Consider the following 18,782-nt stretch of genomic DNA (forward strand, 5'->3'; position numbering starts at 1 on the left):
CACAAAAACATGCACGCAGTAAGACACGCACACAGCAAAGCACGCATGCAAACAACGCAGTTAATCAAGGTGAGGTAAAGGATAATTTCATGCTAATATGCCTTTCTCCCAGGCTGAAAGGGAGAACAGAGGGAGGCAGTGACTGAAGGAAGAAATGAACCCTTTCAAACAAATGAATTCTAATGAAGCTTCACAGGCGAGACGTTTGGAGTCGGTCAGCGTTGTGAGAGAGAGAAGGCCCGGACTTCCCCACTGGAAAGGACTCAGACCAAACTCCTGAAAGGGAGGGAGAGAAAAACAAGAGAAGGACCCTGGAGAAAGTGAGCCGGGAGGGAAGAATGATCTAGTAATGAGAGAGGAGGAGGAGGAGGAGGAGGAGGTGGGGGGGGGAAGGGGAGGGGGAGTTCAAGGTTGTATTCAGACTTAAGGATTGTCCCCCTGAAAGACCAAACACGGACTTCCTTGGGGTTTAAGAGCCTCTTTATCAGACCCAGGTCTCTCTCTCTCTCTGTGTGTGTGTGTGTGTGTGTGTGTGTGTGCGTGTGCGTGTGTGTGTGCACGTGTGTGTGCGCGAACACACACTGGTGGTCTCTGGGTGGGTGGGTGGATTGGGAGAGGTGGGGGGGGGGAGGCAAAAGGTTGAATTCAAATTCAAATTGGCTTATTCTCCGGCCAGGTTGTAACAAATATCAGACTTTGGAGGTGTTTTTATGAATAGAAACTTCAGCTGAAAGAACTTAAAATGTAAATGCGGTGTGGGACTATTTCATATATATATTCAGTCCTCCTTGTAAACTGGATGTGTGTTTCAGGAACAGAAACATCCTCTGCTGACGTTATTTTCTAAAGAGGCGTTTCTTCTCTTTGATGTGTGAATCCTGAGTTTGGCGTGTAAAGGACCAACAAAAACTTCTCTTCATACCGTAGTGCCCCTTTTTGAAAACTTTTAGAGGACACGCAAGGAGAACTGTCTAATCACATTACGCAGTCTCCCCTTGAACATATTAGTTGAATTAAACCGAGTCTGCATGTGGAGACCCCCTGACAACACCTCAAGCACCTCCTGGGAGCCATCTGAATCTCATCTGGCCTGGATGGCTTGCCTTGTGCTTTAATTTGATTTCCCAGCATGCTTTTGCCCTAGTTTTTCCGTTTCTTGGGAAGTGTCAGGCACCTGACAAAATTACCAGACATCTCCAAAGCACAACTTTAGATTCCTCAAGTGGCTGCCGGCCCCTTTAGTACAGTAACTACCTCCAACTGAGAGCTTGACTCTTGAACTGAGCAGTTGTGAGGGGGGGAAACCTGGGGCCCGCTCGCTCTCCATTGAACAGTAGTTAATAATGGAATTTGGACAAGTTGTACAGTGTGTTTGCCAGTGACTACGGAGGCGGGGCAGTTAGTGTCCGAGACTCTTCCACTGAAAATAAACCTGCATGAGGGAAGAGAGAGAAGGAGAGAGAAAGGGAGAGGAGGGAGGGAGGAGGAGGAGGAGAAAGGGAAAAGAGCCTTTCAACGGGGACAGAAGGGAAAGAGTCTCCGTTTCAATGGAATAAAAACTGCGCAATTTCTTTAAGGACTCCCTACTCGGATCGCGGCGGATCCTTCCTCTCCGTGAAATCATTCTCAGTTGTGGTTTTTTTTGGGGGGGGGGATGATTCGGGAATCCGCGGCCACTGCAAACCCCCGCGCTGTCTTGGAGGCTCCGGCAGCGGCAAGCTTGCGAATTTTTTTAAAATTGTTTTTTTTACCAGATGGTCTTCAGAGGAGGAAAAAAGAGCTGTGCAATCATTTCACAGAGGCGATGTGGCTGTGCAGAGATGCAACATGAGTGATGGGTCTATATCCGTCATGCCTTGCCCATGGGCGAAACACATCCACATGATTCCCCGCCCGGACTGTGATCTATGCGTGTGCGCTGCTACCCCCGTGTCGACGTTTTCCTCTAAACGCGTTGTGGATGTTGAATGGGGTTTTCATGTTATTTGGGAGAGGGCTTTTTTCTTTTTCTTTTTTTTTTTTTTTTTTTTTTTTTTTAGGCGGCTGCGTCATGGCTCGGAGAGGAGATGGGCTGCTGTGCAGATTCCCCGCTTACTCCACTGTTTTACCAGCGGCACCTCCCCAGCAGATTTTTTTTTTTTGGATGGCACATTAAAGGTAAGCAGACTACGTACTGTATCAGACATGCTGGCATGTGAGGCTGTGCAGACTGTGTTACCTAATTGTGACAGGGGAACCAATGAGACTCCGTGGAAAACAAGCTGAACTACAGTATCCTCTTCCTGTAATACATCTTAAAGGACACGATACATCGCAGCAGATATATGAGCCACCGTAAGAACATTTGTATCACTGTTAGAGCCGATTGTGAGTCTATAAAGTCTGGATTTTGCAGAGCAGAAACACGGATGGCTTCATTACCGTGGTGATTTTTTTTTTTTTTTTTTTTTTTTTTTTCACAAGGGGCTGATGTGAATGTATTAGGCCTGTGTAGTTGCCAATACAGCAGTGGACTAACTTTAAGTGGATATGGGATCATAAGTTTCAATCCTGCTGCAGTTTTAATGCTGTTGCTGACAGCTGTTCGTGTGCTTCCCCCTCAGACTCATGTTGAAACTGAAGTTGGTGATGTCACGTTTTCTCCGGTAAAGGAAGGAATAGTTTTACGGGAAGGCAGGTCTGGTATCGCTGATGTCGCAATCGCCTTGTGTTGATCTCGGCTCCACACGTTTATTAAGGCTCACGGAAAAGGCGATCGATCGTGTCCGTGGGTGTGATCTGCACAACGTGTGACCGGGATATGTGGCTCGTTGGCGGGTTGAACGGCGGCGATGCGAATGAAATGCGGGCTCGCTGCTTGTTGGGAGGAAGGAGTGTCGCATTTTCTTTCTGAAATGTCATGTGGTGAAGTTGTGGCGGGTTCTCTACTATTTCCAGGAAGAGCGTTTGAATTTTCTTCCCCTGGATTTTTTTTTTTTTTTTTTTTTTTTTTCCCTGTCTCCACCCCTCTTCTCGCTGTTCATGGAGCATTTCGGGCATTTTACCACTGGATGGCGGCCCAGGACAGTGGATCGGTCCGACTGTGCATTACACCTAACTTCAGATGTTTCGACTAACTCGACGTTTATAGATGGTGGACAAATGGATGTGTGGCGTCAAATTCATCCTGTCAAAGTTTATAAATCCATTTGATTCCTATCAAACTTTGATTTGAAGTATTATTACTGACTGTCATGGGGAGTGCATTCAGTCTTCTGCGGAAGTTATTGCTGCAGCCGAGCGACGCAGGCCCCGTTACTTCAGTCTATGTCAGTGTAAATTGTATGAAATGAATTCTGTAGAGACAAAAACGACCCCGAGTATGTGCTGACAAAGCCATATGAATTAGAGATCTCCTGGAATAAAGTTACAATGAGGACGTTTTCGTCAGTGGTGTCTATGACGACGTCTGCTGGGTATCTGCTGGGGACGCGCTGCGTAACTGTGGCACATGGAAACCTGTTTGGCACGTTAGCATCTTGAGTGTCTTAACATTGCTGTCAAATTCAATATTAAAGTGACGAAGTTAAGTCAACTTTATTGTGTCAGTTAGAATAATAAGTAGGCTATACATATTTGCGTGTGCAGTTGATGGACTGATGTCCCACGATGACACGCAACTCCCGAGAGCTACTCACAGCTGCAGCAAATGAAAAGTAATTGTGGGCATTGCTCGGAGAGCATTAGGACGGCGAACTAAACGGAAATAAACGATAAAGAAATATACATATTAGGATGTATTTCAGCTTCCAGTATACAGATTTAGTCATTTTACTTTAGTGAGTTTGGTACCAGTAAAACTCCCGAGTCCTCCGGAGGGCCGACCCACGTCGTGTCAACTTTTAACGGTAAAGTGGCGACATGTATTTCCTGCACTGGCTCCATACTGTCAGGGTAGTGTCACAGCACAGCAACTATTTACATTTTAGCAGAAGTGCGTCTGCACAGGTAGATAGCCTCGGTCATCTTTGTCCTAATCAACAACAGACCTCGATAAGTTCTGTTTAAATTAATAGTTGAGCAGGTCTATGTCTGGTGGACAGAGGGACACACACACAGGTACATACATACAAGCTGTGCTGGAGGTCAAGCTCAACCTCGTGTTGTTGTTGTTGTTGTCGTTTTAGGGGTTACACTGGCTTCAACAGTAATGACCATGCTGGACTGAAACAGACAGTTCGTCGACATTAAATACGCGCTGTATTTTGGCTTTTTTTTTTTTGCTGTGCAACCACTCTGCAGCCAAGACAGTTACAGGATAGTGTGGTGGGAATTCTTCGCCGGCCTGGATGCCCTGGTCCCTTCCACACTACATGCAGTCATCATAATCGCACGCAGAGTCTTTGGAGTCCGATGCAATGCGGGTTTATTGAAAATAAAAGGTTTTGAATAGACCGAGTTTTCTCGCAACTCGGGCTGAACTACCAATAACTTTATTTTAAGCTGGTTAAGGTCTGGATGTTATCCTTGGGGTTCCACGTCTGCTGTCATGTCATGTGTCCTGAGACAATGGGTTTTATCTAACATTCACAGTTTTGAGACCATCTGACATTCAGTAAGCAACATGTTATTCGATTTTCTGCTACCTGTCGCTGTCTCATGATTGACATAACAGTCCAGCTACTCTCAGTTTATACACTGTGTACTCTAGTGTTACACAAATCAATACTCATTGATTAAAGCATTCAAATTTAAGATGCAATCAATAACTTAAGTGGTGAGTACAAAAAAAAGTACACCACAATAGTGTGAAGATATGTGACTCTGGATTGATACTGGCAACTGTTATTTCACGCAGTCATACATGTGCACTGTATAATTAATACATGCCCAGTTTCCTACTCCCCCCCCCCCCCCCCCCCATCCACATCTGGGTTGTTTAATGACTTCAAAGAACAAAGAATATATATTACTGGTCTTTTACTCTTCATCTAAACTTTCAATATGATGGAGGTAAATTAAGAGGCTGTAAAGGTTTTCGCCTAGAATAACTTTATCTTCATACACTCGAGTTTCTATCACCAAATGCCTCCACACTACTGTTAAAAATTCGTTTTATTACCTGTGCACATTGCTGACGTGCAGGAGTGTGTTTTCACCTCTAGATGGCGATACACTCACAGTCCAACCCTGGTGTGTTCACGTGCTTTATGAACAGCAGCTCCGTTTCTCAGTGAAGTAAAGGCAGTCTGTGTTCTCTGAGTGTATGTGATTGTCAAATCATCAGAATCTGACCAGGAAATAATACCACCAACACGGAGCCTCTGTTGTCCAAGTTTCATTGGATTGCAGATGTACGTGACAGACATACTCTGTAAATACTTTTTAATTTTTTTTAAATGTATTATCTAATTGGTAAATTTCTATGTTTCCCATTCAGAGAAGGAGTGAGGAACATGGCCAAACATTACTGTGCTGTGTTTGAAGAACCGCCAGCACCTGACTGAAGTGAACTGTCTGACTACCTGCTGTCCTGTAGGCAAACAAATGAACAGCACAGCTTGTCAAGATGGTCTGCACAGTGCGGGGATAGGAAATGCTTCTGCCATCCTATAGTGATGGTAAGATGGGAGTAGCCGACTCATATTTGAATGCATGATCGTTTTATTTTATACGCAGCTGTAAGTCATTCTTCTGTAAAGTTACAATAATGTCCACAGTGGTGTATTTTTTGTGTGTTTAAAAACCAGCCACTGTTATTTTTTTCCTTTTGTTGACTATAAAGCCCATAGTTATCACCTGGAATTTATTTCTCATATTTTTTTTTAAATTTGATCACAAAGTCAAGACAAGTAACATTTAAATATATTTTTGAAAAACTGTTGCTGCCTCTGTGCTGTTTTGCATCACTTGTATCGGCGACCCTGCCTGGTCTTCCCAATGAAGACAGCAGATTAATTGGACTGATCCATATCTGGCCCATTTTTTACATACTGACATGTTTTTTCTTGCAGGGACCACATCTGCATGTGGCTGCAAGCAAGCACCCACCTGCTCAGGTAAGACCTTTGACCTTTTATCTCATCAGTTTGACCTGCCTGAACAAGGTCTGCAGTGACAAATGGGATGTATTTGACTTGACTGTTTATCCCAGTTGGGAAGTCTGCCTCTCCTGTTTCGGTGGATTTGTTTGTCTTATTGCGGAACAATGAAATACTCAAATAGCTTGTGTGTTGAAACTGCTAACCAATGGGTGCGCAGTATGTTCATGTGATACTGTGTACAGTTTTAAAGCAGAGTGAGACATATGAAGCCCTGTTGATCAGATCCTTGTAGAAGTTTCTGTCTGAATTATCTTTGCTGCTACAGAAGAGAAAAACATACAGGGATGATTTGTGTCTCCTTTTCCCCTGAAAGGATGAAAAGTTACTGTATTTGCATTTATACGACTTTTTCCTCACCTCAGTTGGGGCACACTTATGGATGGACTGCAGCCCCAGCATTCATCTTAGCCGCCTATGCCGCAGGCCGGGTCTGCATATAGGCTGCTGCTTTTAAAGCCTAGTTTGTGTTGGGTGTATAGACACAAGCTCTTAACTACAGTAGCACCCTACATGCGCTTAACCAACGGCGATGTAAGAGACGATGTGTTTTTAGGCCCGAAACAAGTTGTGTCAGCTACATTTAGTGAATGTTTTCTACATTTAAAAAGTTTTATTTTCTATTGCCTGTGGTCTTGTAGCTGGTTCTGGTCATCTTTCTGCCTCATTGAGTATTATGAGGCATAAACCAGTCTTAGGTTGTTTTTTTGTGTGTTTGTAATGTAATGGATGTCAAGCTGCCACACTGCTTTTGTGCATTCTGTGGTTGTAGAAACTTCCCGTCTTGTAAAAGTTTTGCGGTTGGTTAAATTCACGACTGATTCAAGTTTAATTGTTTAAAATTAGACCTCGACTTGTTGTGGATTTGAGGCTCATTCTGTTTTCGAAAGGGTGCTACTGAATGGATGGGGGCCAGAGCCACAAACACATTTCTGTTTTACAAATCCAACACCTTTACGTAGGTGTGCAGGCACCTCACCTGGCACAAGCTCTGGTTCATTTTCATGCACACAGTCCTTAAACACTCTGACATACATGTCAACCCCCCCCCCCCCCCCCCCACACACACACACACACACACACACACTTTTCTCACTCACTCTTTTGATCTGCCGCTCAGGGACAAAGACACACACTCTTTGTGGCGCTGCTGTCTCCCAGGACCCCGCCAAGTCTCACACACCTGGGGCTGTTCGTCTCTGAGCCAGCTCAGCTTTATTACATACATTTACACCTGGCTGTCAATCCGACTCATTACACACATGAGTGCACGTGCAAATAAACATACAATCCTGCTGAAGACCAAGAAGACAGCCGCCATTATGCTTGTAGATGGTTACACATGATCACACATACACACCGTATATATTGAGGACAGTTTGGCTGCGAGGTTCTCCAGTAAGAAAGCATGTTGAGAGGAAGGATTACTAAAAAAAAATAAGACCGACATCAGAGTGATGTCATGGATACTATAAGTCCGAGAGGAAGTTCAAACTGTGCTGAACAAGGAAATGCAGTTTATGAATGATTGCTTTTGTTACAGAACTAAATCATAACAGCAGAAGTCTTGTATACGTTCTGGCACTGTAAACAGGTTGTGGTTTGTTGCATGGAGCAGACACTACATGCACCGAGTCAGAAGTGCAATAATGTGTGACAACCACAAGTTCAGAGGGCTTCTGTTGAAGAACTTTTTAGTAATTTCATTGATCAGGATCTGAGAACTCAGGGCGATAATGCTGCACAGAAAATCTATTGAATGAACTTGCTGTATCTGACTGACCTGATGAGGAGACACGCTTACAGACTGAGACAAAGAGAGTTCTTTATTTGATATTTGATGGGTTTTCTAAAGGAAGTCGAGTTGGTGTTTATCGTTTCTCTGCTTTGCATTAAAGATTTATATGTAGCCTATAACTTCTACTACAAATCTGTAAATGCAGTAACAGTATACACGTGCTAATTAAAGTGCATCAAACCGCCTTACAGCCTATCAGATTGCATCTATGAGCACATGCTATTCTCACCCTTGGGTCACCTTCCCGTTGGGATTGACTATCATGGTCTAATCTACTGTCACTACAGCCATTTCTTTTTCACACACAGAGCCACAGATATAGACTCAGTCTGTGCCACAAGGCTTGAACTGTATTATATCCTATGAATGTTGTAGCTTTAAATCTGATTCACAGCCTCTTTGTGTGACTTTCCCTCTAGTGTTGGTATGATTCCAGAAAGTTGCCTCAAAAGCTAATAATAAATCAAAAGTTGTGATGAAGTCACGTACTTGACTTATAGAGCTCGGCAGCACCCTCTGCACTGGGGTTTTAATGTCGGCTGATTGTACACAAAACAATTCCACATGCGGCACCTGGTACTGGTTTAGTCCGGTGGTTTATTTGGACAGGGATCTCGTTTAAGATGTGGTAGATGAGTGGCATATGTTCAGCTGCAGCTCTGCAGAGGGGTAGGAGGTTGCAGTAAAAGCCACACTCCCACAGACAAGGATGGAGGGAATAAGCCACGGATTTATGACAGCTCGGATATGTCCAAAAGAATGTTTAGAAGTGGTGTGACTGATAAACTGAAGCAAATAGTGAGCATTACCGGCAGCAGGCAGGTGACAGTTTGTGTTCAAAGCAGGCTTTAGGACGAGACACTAAGGTCTGGCATGTCCTTTGTCTTCATCCTCCTCTTCTTTCTTTTTAAAGAGAGCCATGTGCCATCCACATGTGCCACACACCCTGTGGAGGCAGCATCAAGAACACTGCATGCTTTCATAACACTCAATAGTGGTGTAACAGTTACAAGAGCAATTTGATGTTAGCTTCAAGCTGTTGCATCAGTAAAAAAAAGAAGTGTGGATATTTCATTTAATTCCCGTCTTTGCGCTCTCAGTCTTTCTGCTGCTGTTACCTGGAGTTGAATAAAACCACATTTCTAAAGAAACAGTTTGAGAACCTGAGAATGAAAGTTGTGGGAGAAAACGTAAAGCTTTTGGTTCACATGTGAGCAGATTTGAAGGGAGGATACGGAGGGAGATGCAGCAGGAAGAGAGGTGGTGAGAGCTGAGTCAGGATGCCCGGGGGTAGGACGGCAGGAAGCAGTGGGTGAGGAGGTGGATACAGGAAAAGACTCCTCTTCATTGTCCTCCTCCTCCTGCTCTGTCATCAACAGCAGTGTCATCGAGGGAGGAGTGGCGTAGGGAGGAGAGGTGGAGCTGACATCATCCACTTCCTGGAGGTCTATGAGGGCGTAGAGCCACATTCTCCACATTAAAGCTGTAAACGGCCACATTTCTGCCATCAAAGGGCTTTTTAATGCTTTTAAACAACAGCTGGCAGAAAGAGCAATCTCATTCAAGAAATGCTGAGTCTGTGTAAAGACAACTGGCGCTGAGAAAGAAGGAACAAAGAGAAAGGCAGGGATGGAAGAAAAGATGGGAGGAATTTAAAAGATCTGATGAAACAGAGAAACAGGGCTCCTCTGCCTGCTCGGTTATATAACGTTCCTGCTTAAAGAGGGCATTGGGTTTGTGTGTGTGCGTGCTTGTTCTCATGTGAGCTCTCTTTGTGTTTGTGTGTGTGTGTGTGTGTGTGTTGGGTGACAGTCTGCAGATACCCAACATGCCTCCTGTTCGTTGCTGTGCTTGTTGTTTGGCCTACATTTACCAACTGTCTCAGGCCTCTGTTGGTATGCTGTGTGTTTGTGTTTGTAAGGTGTGTGTGTGTGTGTGTGTGTGTGTGTGTGTGTGTGTGTGTGTGTGTGTGTGTGTGTGTGTGTGTGTGCATAATTACATGTCTAATAGTTCAGCTATGTATACACTTAGTGTATTACTGTGAAGCACCTGTGTTTAAGGCCCCGCTGTGGTTTTCGAGGCAGTTAGGGAAGTTTAGATGGTGTGAGATTAGGCTGTGGTTATTTAATCCACAGGAGGGAATGTGTGTGTGTGTGTGTGTGTGTGTGTGTGTGCGTGTTTGCACCAGTTTGATACAACAACAATTGTCACCTCTAAACAACCCAAACCTATAAAGAAGGAGAGCTGCTATATTATAAGGAATACAATAGTAATGATGTCATAATTGTTCATTCTTACTCTATCAAGTGTTGATAATAAAGACAATCACAAGTCAATCACATGTCAGTCAGTTCTGCAGCCATGTGTCCAAACATGACATTCCTCACAGATGCATTGTTTGTTGTCTACATTATAGAAGTTGTGTTGCATGAGGAATGAAGTCACATTAGCGTCCTAATGTTCAAAGTCAGAAGTCGACCAGCTGTGACTGTTGGGGGCGATGTGTGGCTGAACGTCCCCTGACGTGTCCATGGTTTCCTTTTTGTAAGGCTTTCATTAGGATTTTATTTCTAATAGTGGTAAGAAGTGTCTCTTCAAATGTGAAGTCTTTTTCAGATTTTATTTTCCGAGTGTTTGAGGATACGGTTACACTGCAGATCAAAAGTCAAAGAACACTGCAGAAGAAAGACAAATACCAACTATTGACTTATTTATTATTATAAGTATATATTATTTTTCTCAGGCGTTCACAGAGTGTACATGCATGTCAGTGGCTGGGCACATGTTTCTTTCTACTTGTAACAGAAGACGTGACGGGAGGTGACTTGAGGCAACACAGACGTCTGTCGTGTTGTCAATCGTTCTTTGAAGAAAGTTTAATGTATCAGGACGTGAAGAGCAAAAATGTCTGATTCCTTTATAAAGTAGGATTTTGTTATTGATGGCAACATCACAAAACCTTTCGTCATAAAGAGTAAAGTGACGAACAATCAACTTTTACAGTCCAAAATTTTTTTTAGGCCTGCATTCATTTGATGCTGAATGTGTGCGTGTTCGCCTCTCGGGATGAGTAGCCATGGCAACGCTGACACAAATTGTGGTGTTTATAATGTCACTTTTTCAGAGAATTGCCTTAAAGAACAATGTAAAACTGCAGCAACTGTTCACACATCGGTCTGTCTGTTAATCTTCATGTGGATTTAGGGGAAGCAACTTTAGCTGCAGCTTTTGTTGCTGGTGTCAGACTGAGTCGGGTCAAAGAGAGCAGAAGATGTGAAAACTCTGGGCCCAAAAAAATAAAAGTAAAGAGATGTGGCTAAAATGCTTACACAGGCTTTAATAGATGGTGGATGTGCATTCCTGTTGAATAAAAAGTGTAAATCTCATCAAATCCGAGCTTCTCCCAACTCCTCCAAACCAAATCCCTTTCTTGAACAAATCCACTGCCAGCCCCCCTTCAAAGTGGGACCAGAAAAAAAAAAAAAAATCACTGCAGCTATAAGCTGTCTCTTGCTCTATCACCCTTGGACCCTCCCTCCCCACCATCCGCTCCCCTTCTTTCTCCCTCAGCTCCTGTTCTAGCTTTCTGCCTCTCAGGTTTCTCCCCACCCCCCTGGCCCTCTACATCACCATGGCCCCCCTTTGACCCCCTGTTACCCCACATCTACCCCCTCACCCTCCCTCTCCCCCAGGGCAAGCCCACAGCTCCCAGTCCTTTGTGCCTTCCTCCACCCACCCCCCCACCCCTCCACCCCTCCTTCTCCACCTCTGCCTCCCCCTGCCTTTGTGTGTGAGAGGCCAGTAAAAGGAGAGAGGAGAAGGGAGGCTGCGGAGGAGGCAGGACAGAGAGGGATCCTATAGATCACATGTGAAACTAGAGCTTACAGCCTTTTATTTTTACAAGCTCTTACTTGACTGTGGATTTACACATTGAAAGAAAACTTCGGTCACCTTCACCCTGCAAAGATTTTGTCACTGGTCTGAGCAGTTAAATACTGTGAACAATAACATACTGCGTATTTCAATGAATCCGAACAACATATATTGTCTTACATTTACTTGGACTGTTCAAATGAAGAAAATGATCAGAGAAGCAGCAGCAGCTCCATTTGTATCTGTGCAGGCGGAGTTTAGGCCCAGTACTGAGCCGGGTCACCTGCCTTTTGGAAATGAGACCAATACACAATCACCAACTTGAAACACGATATATGTGCTTCATCTTGCATGTAGAGGCGTTTAATGCGAGTGAATCTCAAGCTTTTGTGTCACTAGATTGACTGAAATGTTAGTGTGTGTTCACAGAAAAACACAGCAGAAATGTCCTCTGTGGAGACGCAGCTTTACAGTTTCTAGTCATTTTAGCTATGATTTTGACTGGATTTACATTAATATGTACTGTATATGAATCAACCAATGTCCTTCAGAAATAGAGCAAATAAGGACAATACATGTACAAAGTTAAGTTTTTATATACTTCATTTTCACTTCTCTCTCAGTCGGATTTGTCCTGTTCAAGGCTGTTGACGCACACCAAACCAGAGAAAAATTGTTGGTTTCCTCGTTCAGTTTTTATTTAACTTGCATAGTAAGGCCCTATTTTGGGACAAAAGACTGTTGACCAGAAGCTCTTTCCATTTTTGGATCTGTGTGGCTGACCACTGACTCAGAACTGCACATGAATCCTATTATTCCATATTTATGTGGCAGTATAAAAGACAAATGATATTCATATGGTGATCAAAGTATCCAATGTCTGTGCAAATGAACAGTCGTAGTGCAGCTACAAAAAAAAGGACATACAATACATTTTACAACAGGATGTCAGACATGACAACATATGTGATATTGAATGCATGTACGATACTTACACATTTTCCACATTGGCATACATGGCCCTACCATGTCATGTTTAACATGCATTCATGTGCGCTTAAAAAGAAAATTCGGAATAGAAATCCACAAAAAAGGTTTAGTTTGTTGTGCGAGAGCAATCGCAAACTGTAAAAGTACAGAGCTGACTTCTGCTGAAATACAGGGGATTACGGTAGATATACATGGAGACATTATGTCCAAGAAGGACTCAACAGGGGGCGATATAGAGCAGTGCCAACATCTATAGAGACACAGTATACTGTACCACTGAGGACATGTATTGTATAGTGCTACAGTATACTGACAGCTTTTACTATCACTGCTTCCTGAGTGGAAAAACTCACGCTAAATGTAAGGTGGTGATCATTGTTCTAGAGATGTTCAAGAAGTGCGGTCGGGAGATGACGTGTGACATGACATGCTTGTGTACATGTGTCCACGGATATTTCTTAACTCTATATATTCCAAAATCAGACAGTCGAAATGGTAAACTGTTTTGTACTGCCAATTGTAAATGTGTCAAACAATACCCGAGAACCATTTCTCTCAAACACTTAAAAATAAAAAATAATTTTTTTAAAAATGGTGCTGGAGCAACTGCTGCTGATTTGACTTTCAATCTTTCAAATAACATGCATCATTTCTTGATTTTTGTTTTTGTTTTGTTTGTTTTCTTCTTCTTCCAGGCTTGTTGCAATGCCTGCAGGTCACGAGTGCTAGAAGTTATACTCCAGTAGAGCTTGTCCTGCAAGCTCAATCTAAAGTCATGCGTTAGCCTTACAAACATATTCCAAACTGATGAACAAACAGGTGGCGCAGGTCACTGAGTTTCTGAGAGGGCTTCATGTCTGTTCATGTTAACCAAAGATCTGACTGTCTGACAGTCGGCGTCACTCACCTACTGACCTACCTAAATGTGTCCCAGAGCTGCCAGCAGACAAACAGCACCAACAAATCCACTGACAGAGTGACATGAGCACACGTGGGACTGAAACTGATTGGATTTGTGAGCGAGGCCGGCGTGTGAATGTTCAGATGAATGCGTAAATTAAGCTTGTCTCAGTATGTGTACATGCATTATGCATTTACTGTCCAAAGACCCACAGCACCACACATGCTTTTTTTAAAAGCCAGGAAACGGGAAGGTGGGTCACGCTGGGTGCATTCGCTTGTGTGTGTGTGTGTGTGTGTGTGTGTGTGTGTGTGTGTGTGTGTGTGTGTGTGTGCGTGCGCGCGCGCATGTGTGTGCATGCATGCTTGACTGCTAGTGTGCATGTGAATGTGTGTGTATGTATGCGTGAAATTCACTTGCTGGGAGTGCATGCTCTGTAGGAGAGTATATTCCTGGAAAGCCAGCTGCCACTCCTGTTATCACAGCTAACTCGATTAGAGAAGCTTCTGCCGCCAAGCCCTGTGCTCTGAGAGCTGCAACATGCAGACACACACACACACACACACACACACACACACACACACACACACACACAAAGGCAATGTCTAACTAAAGTAGCATTGTAACCATTCCACACACAGCATGTGCCAATAAAGCTCCATCACAAACATGTCTTGTGTATGTTACACCGATCATAAAAACTGAGCGTGGTGTGTACCAGACCCAATTTCACTCCATGAATATACGAGTCTGGGAACTCTCCATACGGAATCATTCGCAGTCGTTCCAGCCTACTTGGCGTAGACCTCAGGTTTATTTTAACCAACCAGCATGCACCCAAACCGGCCAGCACTCAGTTGCACGCTGCAACTACCTACTTCCCGTGTCCACCAAAGTGTTTTTCCTGAGTACAGAGTATTTCTTTTTTTTTAATTTATTGTTTTAATGAACGCCAGCAGCTTAATGAGGTGCTGAACGTTTATTTTGGGCTCAACGCGCACACATAAGCTCGCTGACTCCTTTTTTTTTTTTTTTGGTCAGCAAGAGTTGAAAAATATTAACGCTGCGTTCGTCACTTTCACCAGCCATCCAATCAGTGACAAGGGGCGGGACAAACGTGGTTAACACTGGTCGCCGATTGGACTAATATGTGTGACTAAAATAAAAATGTAGAGCTTCATTGTTTACATCACATTACAGACCTATTAAACCATCATCACTCGAGTCTTCAAGAATGTCTGCCGCGGAGATAGCCTCCGAGATAGCCTCCTAATATGTACTTATACTAACCATTAATAGAAAACAGCACTTTGCTACTGTTGTATCAATTAATTAAAGGCAGCCAGCCTTTCATGTGAGGTGTTGACCTTTCCCAGTGATCATGCTAATCATTGATCACTTAGATAAACACAAGTTACCATGAGAGCCCATTATTGTCCCTCCCAAAGCCTTCCTATGGACGGCGCTTGTAATTAGGCCCCGGGGTAATTGGCTGACTAATTGCTGTTGGTTGGATACATATATTGCTTATCCTTAAACCCGAGGGAAAGATGTACTATTACTTTTAATTACCTCCTGTTAGGTTTGACAGCTGACCCCGAGTGCTGCTGTTTTTTTGGGGGGATCTGATGGCTGAGTTTTGTTTGGTGGGATGTGAAGGGATACGGGATATCAAGCTCCTCTCCGGTGTGGTCACTGCAACAATGGCCCAGATGGATCGCTTCTGTCGTTACACACATGCTCCCAAATATACACACACACACACACACACACACACACACACACACACACTGTGGGACGAACAGACACACTTCCCTTGTTGTACTCCGTGCACTGGCTTTTTTAGGCAGCAGACCCATTCATCATGTGTTTGTCTGTAGAAGAGCTGCTATTCATTGTCTCTCCTCCTGCTTATTCTCCAGGAGCCGGCCTGTCTCGTACTCCATCTCTCCACCTCTCTCACTATACTTCGCTCTTTGTCTCTCTGCCCCCTCCAGCTCTCTCCTCCTGTCTTTATATCTTTGATACTCTCCCTCCCTCTCTCACACCCTTTATATATCTCCCCTCACCGAGAGAACAAAGACGACATAGCCAGTTACCTTGTGTGCCTGCCAGCCTGCCGTGTGTTAGAGATGTATGAAGTGCGATGTTAAGGGCTCCCCCCACAAAGCCGGTTTCTCCAGTGACACAGAAATCACTTTGAGCAGTTAGTGATGTTTTATGGATTATAGAGCGATAAAAAGCCAAGACAGGCTCCTCCTATTTAACCTGCTGGGGCCCTTCAGTTACCGTCAGCTCAAACTTATTTTTGAACATAGACATACTGTAGAAGGACAAAGAAGATATTATATACACATATACATGTATATGTGTGTGTATATGTCTGGTGACTCGGCTTGTATTAGCGTTTTCTCAGCCACTCTGAAGGGTGGACCAATCAGCGACCAGTGTCGGTGGTTAACCGAATATGTCGCGCCCCTCCTTCACTGTGATTGGACGGCTGGTGACGGTGAGAAGTGCAGCATTGATATTTTTCAACTCTCACAGACCAGAAGAAATCGGCGAACATTAAGCGTTTAGCACAGTATACACGGTCAGCTCCCCGTCACACCGCTGGCGTATTAAAACAATTTAATAAATATGCTGTACTCAGGAAAAAACATTTTGATGGACACGGGCCGAAGGTAGTAGCAGCAGTGGCAGAGTGTCGGCCGGTTTCGGTGCATGCTGATTGGTTAAATTAACCCAAGGTCTACGCCAAGTAGGATGGAACGACTGCAACTGATTCTCTATGGAGGGTTACCAGACCAAAATTCTTAGAGTGGAACTGGGTCTGGTTCACACCAGGCTAACACAGACTACCAGTTTGAAGAGAAAATACGTTTTCAGGACTTCTGACCTCTTGAGCTGGAGAAAAAGCTGTTGAAGAAAATGCCTTTTGTCGACAGTCACCCATTCCACCACTCTTGTGTTTCTTTGTCGCTGTGTTGTTTGGAAATTGTTAAAGAGTCCTGTGCAAAGTCAAAAAGGTGCAATTACTCATGACAACTTATAGTTTTCGGTACTAGTCACAGTGTTTGCGTGACCATTATTATTGCGTAACCTCAACCACCTGTTGTTTATAGTCGGCATGATGGCAGTGCGCTCGGAAGCTAAGTGAGGTCATCATTTTAATCCAAACCACAACTAATCTTAACCAAGCAGTTGTTAAACAACTCTCTTTCAACTGAATGGAAATAAAAGGCAGGTTCTCCTCATTGTGTCAAAGACCACTCTTACCAAAATCCACCACTTCATGATTTCCATTGATGACTGTCCGGTCCACATTTCTCCCAAATCAAAGGTCCTGGTGTCCTGTTTGACATAATTTCTCCTCACTGAACACCGTGGTCACATTGATGTTACATTGACAGCGCATTGATTGCTGCAACGCCACTTTCACTGGTATTCCCAGTACACTTCTCTAATGTCTCCAAATCATTTAGATGGTTGATGAATGAAATAAATAGTAAATGACTTGTTTCATTCTTAGAATTGGATCCATTTGGGAAGTCTAGAAGAGCCTATTATTGTATCCCCATTCGAATTTTATTCATTCATTCGTGTCATCAGCACCAGGCTAAACAGGAAGTCAGTCGGCTCAGCTGGCGTTAGTCTCTGGTGCACATGCTCTGCCCATACAGCATGGCCGGTATGTATTCATCCAGCCGGAGCAGGGATGTCAAACAAGACAGCAGATTTAAAAGCTCTGTACACTGTGAAATACAGAGAGATTTATCTGGCAGTAATCGGCTTAATTAGCCTTGTGTGAACTTGTTTGGAAAAAGCTTAAAACGTCCTTTTTTAGGTAAATGTCTCACTACAGGTTTAACCATAGCTTTGTTATCATAAAGGTGATTTATTTTTAGTCAGTGATTTGTGACGACTTTAAAAGGCTCTGACATATGATGTCACTGATGGGGTAATCATATCAGAAAACGCTTTTTGTTCCAGAGGGCATGGGCAAACAACCAATTACTACCAATTTGGTAGGTTAACCTGCAGGACTTGGATGTGCACTTTAATTCTGTTTAATTCTGGCTTGTTGCTCCCTCACTGAGCTAAACACTCTACAAAATCACGACTGTTTGCTGTCCTGGCTCCTAAATGGTGGAACGAGCTCCCCAACGACATCAGGACAGCAGAAAGTCTGTACATCTTCCGCCGCAAACTAAAAACACACCTCTTCTGAATAGGTAGCACTTTAGTAGCGCTTAAAATGGCACTTACTTATAGCACTTTGCAATTTGGCTTGCTTGAAGAAAATTGTACTTTCTTGATTGTTGTTGTTCTGAATTTGTACCCTCGTGGTTGAAATGCACTTATTGTAAGTCGCTTTGGATAAAAGCGTCAGCTAAATGAAATGCAATGTAATTAATTTGGCCTGCATGTACAAAGTCGGTTTGCTCATTATTTTGCCTTGTACCGTACAAAACAAAGAGTAAATTCATTGTTTTGAAGCATATTTGTGCGTGTTGTAACCATGAATGTGACGAGTGGAGAAACAGTAATTGAAATGTGACCAGGCCCTAAAAAAAGGCCAAATACCAGAAAAAAAAAAGAATAAAAAAAAAAAAGTTTGAAGTCCTTTTTAACATGACGGCAACATATTCAGTCGCCAGAGCATTTACAGGGTGATTGTACATGTGTGAAAGGAGCTTCAGATTAACACTCTCCCTTCAAACCTCGGGTCAACGTGAGGCCGGGCTGTGAGGAACATTTGAGTTTAATTTGAGAATACAAACCGAGGGATGGAGGAAAGCAGTGCGACAGCGTGTTCCTTCTCCTTCTCCTGAAGTGTCTCTGTCAGATGAAGTTTCATCCCAGCTCTTTGTGCGCTTCACTGTTTGCGACGCTGTCACGCTCACGTGCCGACATGCAGCAGAGTTAGCCGAGCCAGCACGTCTGCCATGTGAGGTTTGTTTATATCTCTGCTTTCAGACTCGTTGCTCCTGCCCGAACTCCTCCAGGGCCGGTCAACTTTGCACTGTACGTACAGTATGATGCATGTGTGTGTGTGTGTGTGTACAAGACACAGGCCACATCCAAGGCCAAGAGCAGGTTTGTGTTACCATGGTGAAAATGAAATCCAAAATGCAGA

General features: G+C 43.7%; 1 protein-coding gene across 4 annotated transcripts in view; it reads left to right on the forward strand.

Annotated features, from left to right (window-relative positions):
- The first annotated feature begins 2,032 nt into the window (after window positions 1-2,032).
- The window catches only part of kdm6ba (lysine (K)-specific demethylase 6B, a), a 99,800-nt gene continuing 83,050 nt past the window's right edge, over window positions 2,033-18,782 (forward strand). For 3 of the 4 annotated variants that reach the window (XM_069159217.1, XM_069159223.1, XM_069159220.1), the window contains exons 1-3: window positions 2,033-2,157; window positions 5,420-5,600; window positions 5,994-6,038. The gene's annotated coding sequence lies outside the window, so the exon portion shown is untranslated. Of the gene's footprint in view, window positions 2,158-5,308; window positions 5,334-5,419; window positions 5,601-5,993; window positions 6,039-18,782 lie in introns of those variants that run through there. The other variant, XM_069159218.1, reaches the window with a different exon arrangement.

The sequence above is a fragment of the Embiotoca jacksoni genome, unplaced genomic scaffold (genome assembly GCF_022577435.1).
Source record: "Embiotoca jacksoni isolate LCO1_2020_lvr unplaced genomic scaffold, fEmbJac1.0.p SCAF_24, whole genome shotgun sequence".
Taxonomy (NCBI): Eukaryota; Metazoa; Chordata; class Actinopteri; family Embiotocidae; genus Embiotoca; species Embiotoca jacksoni.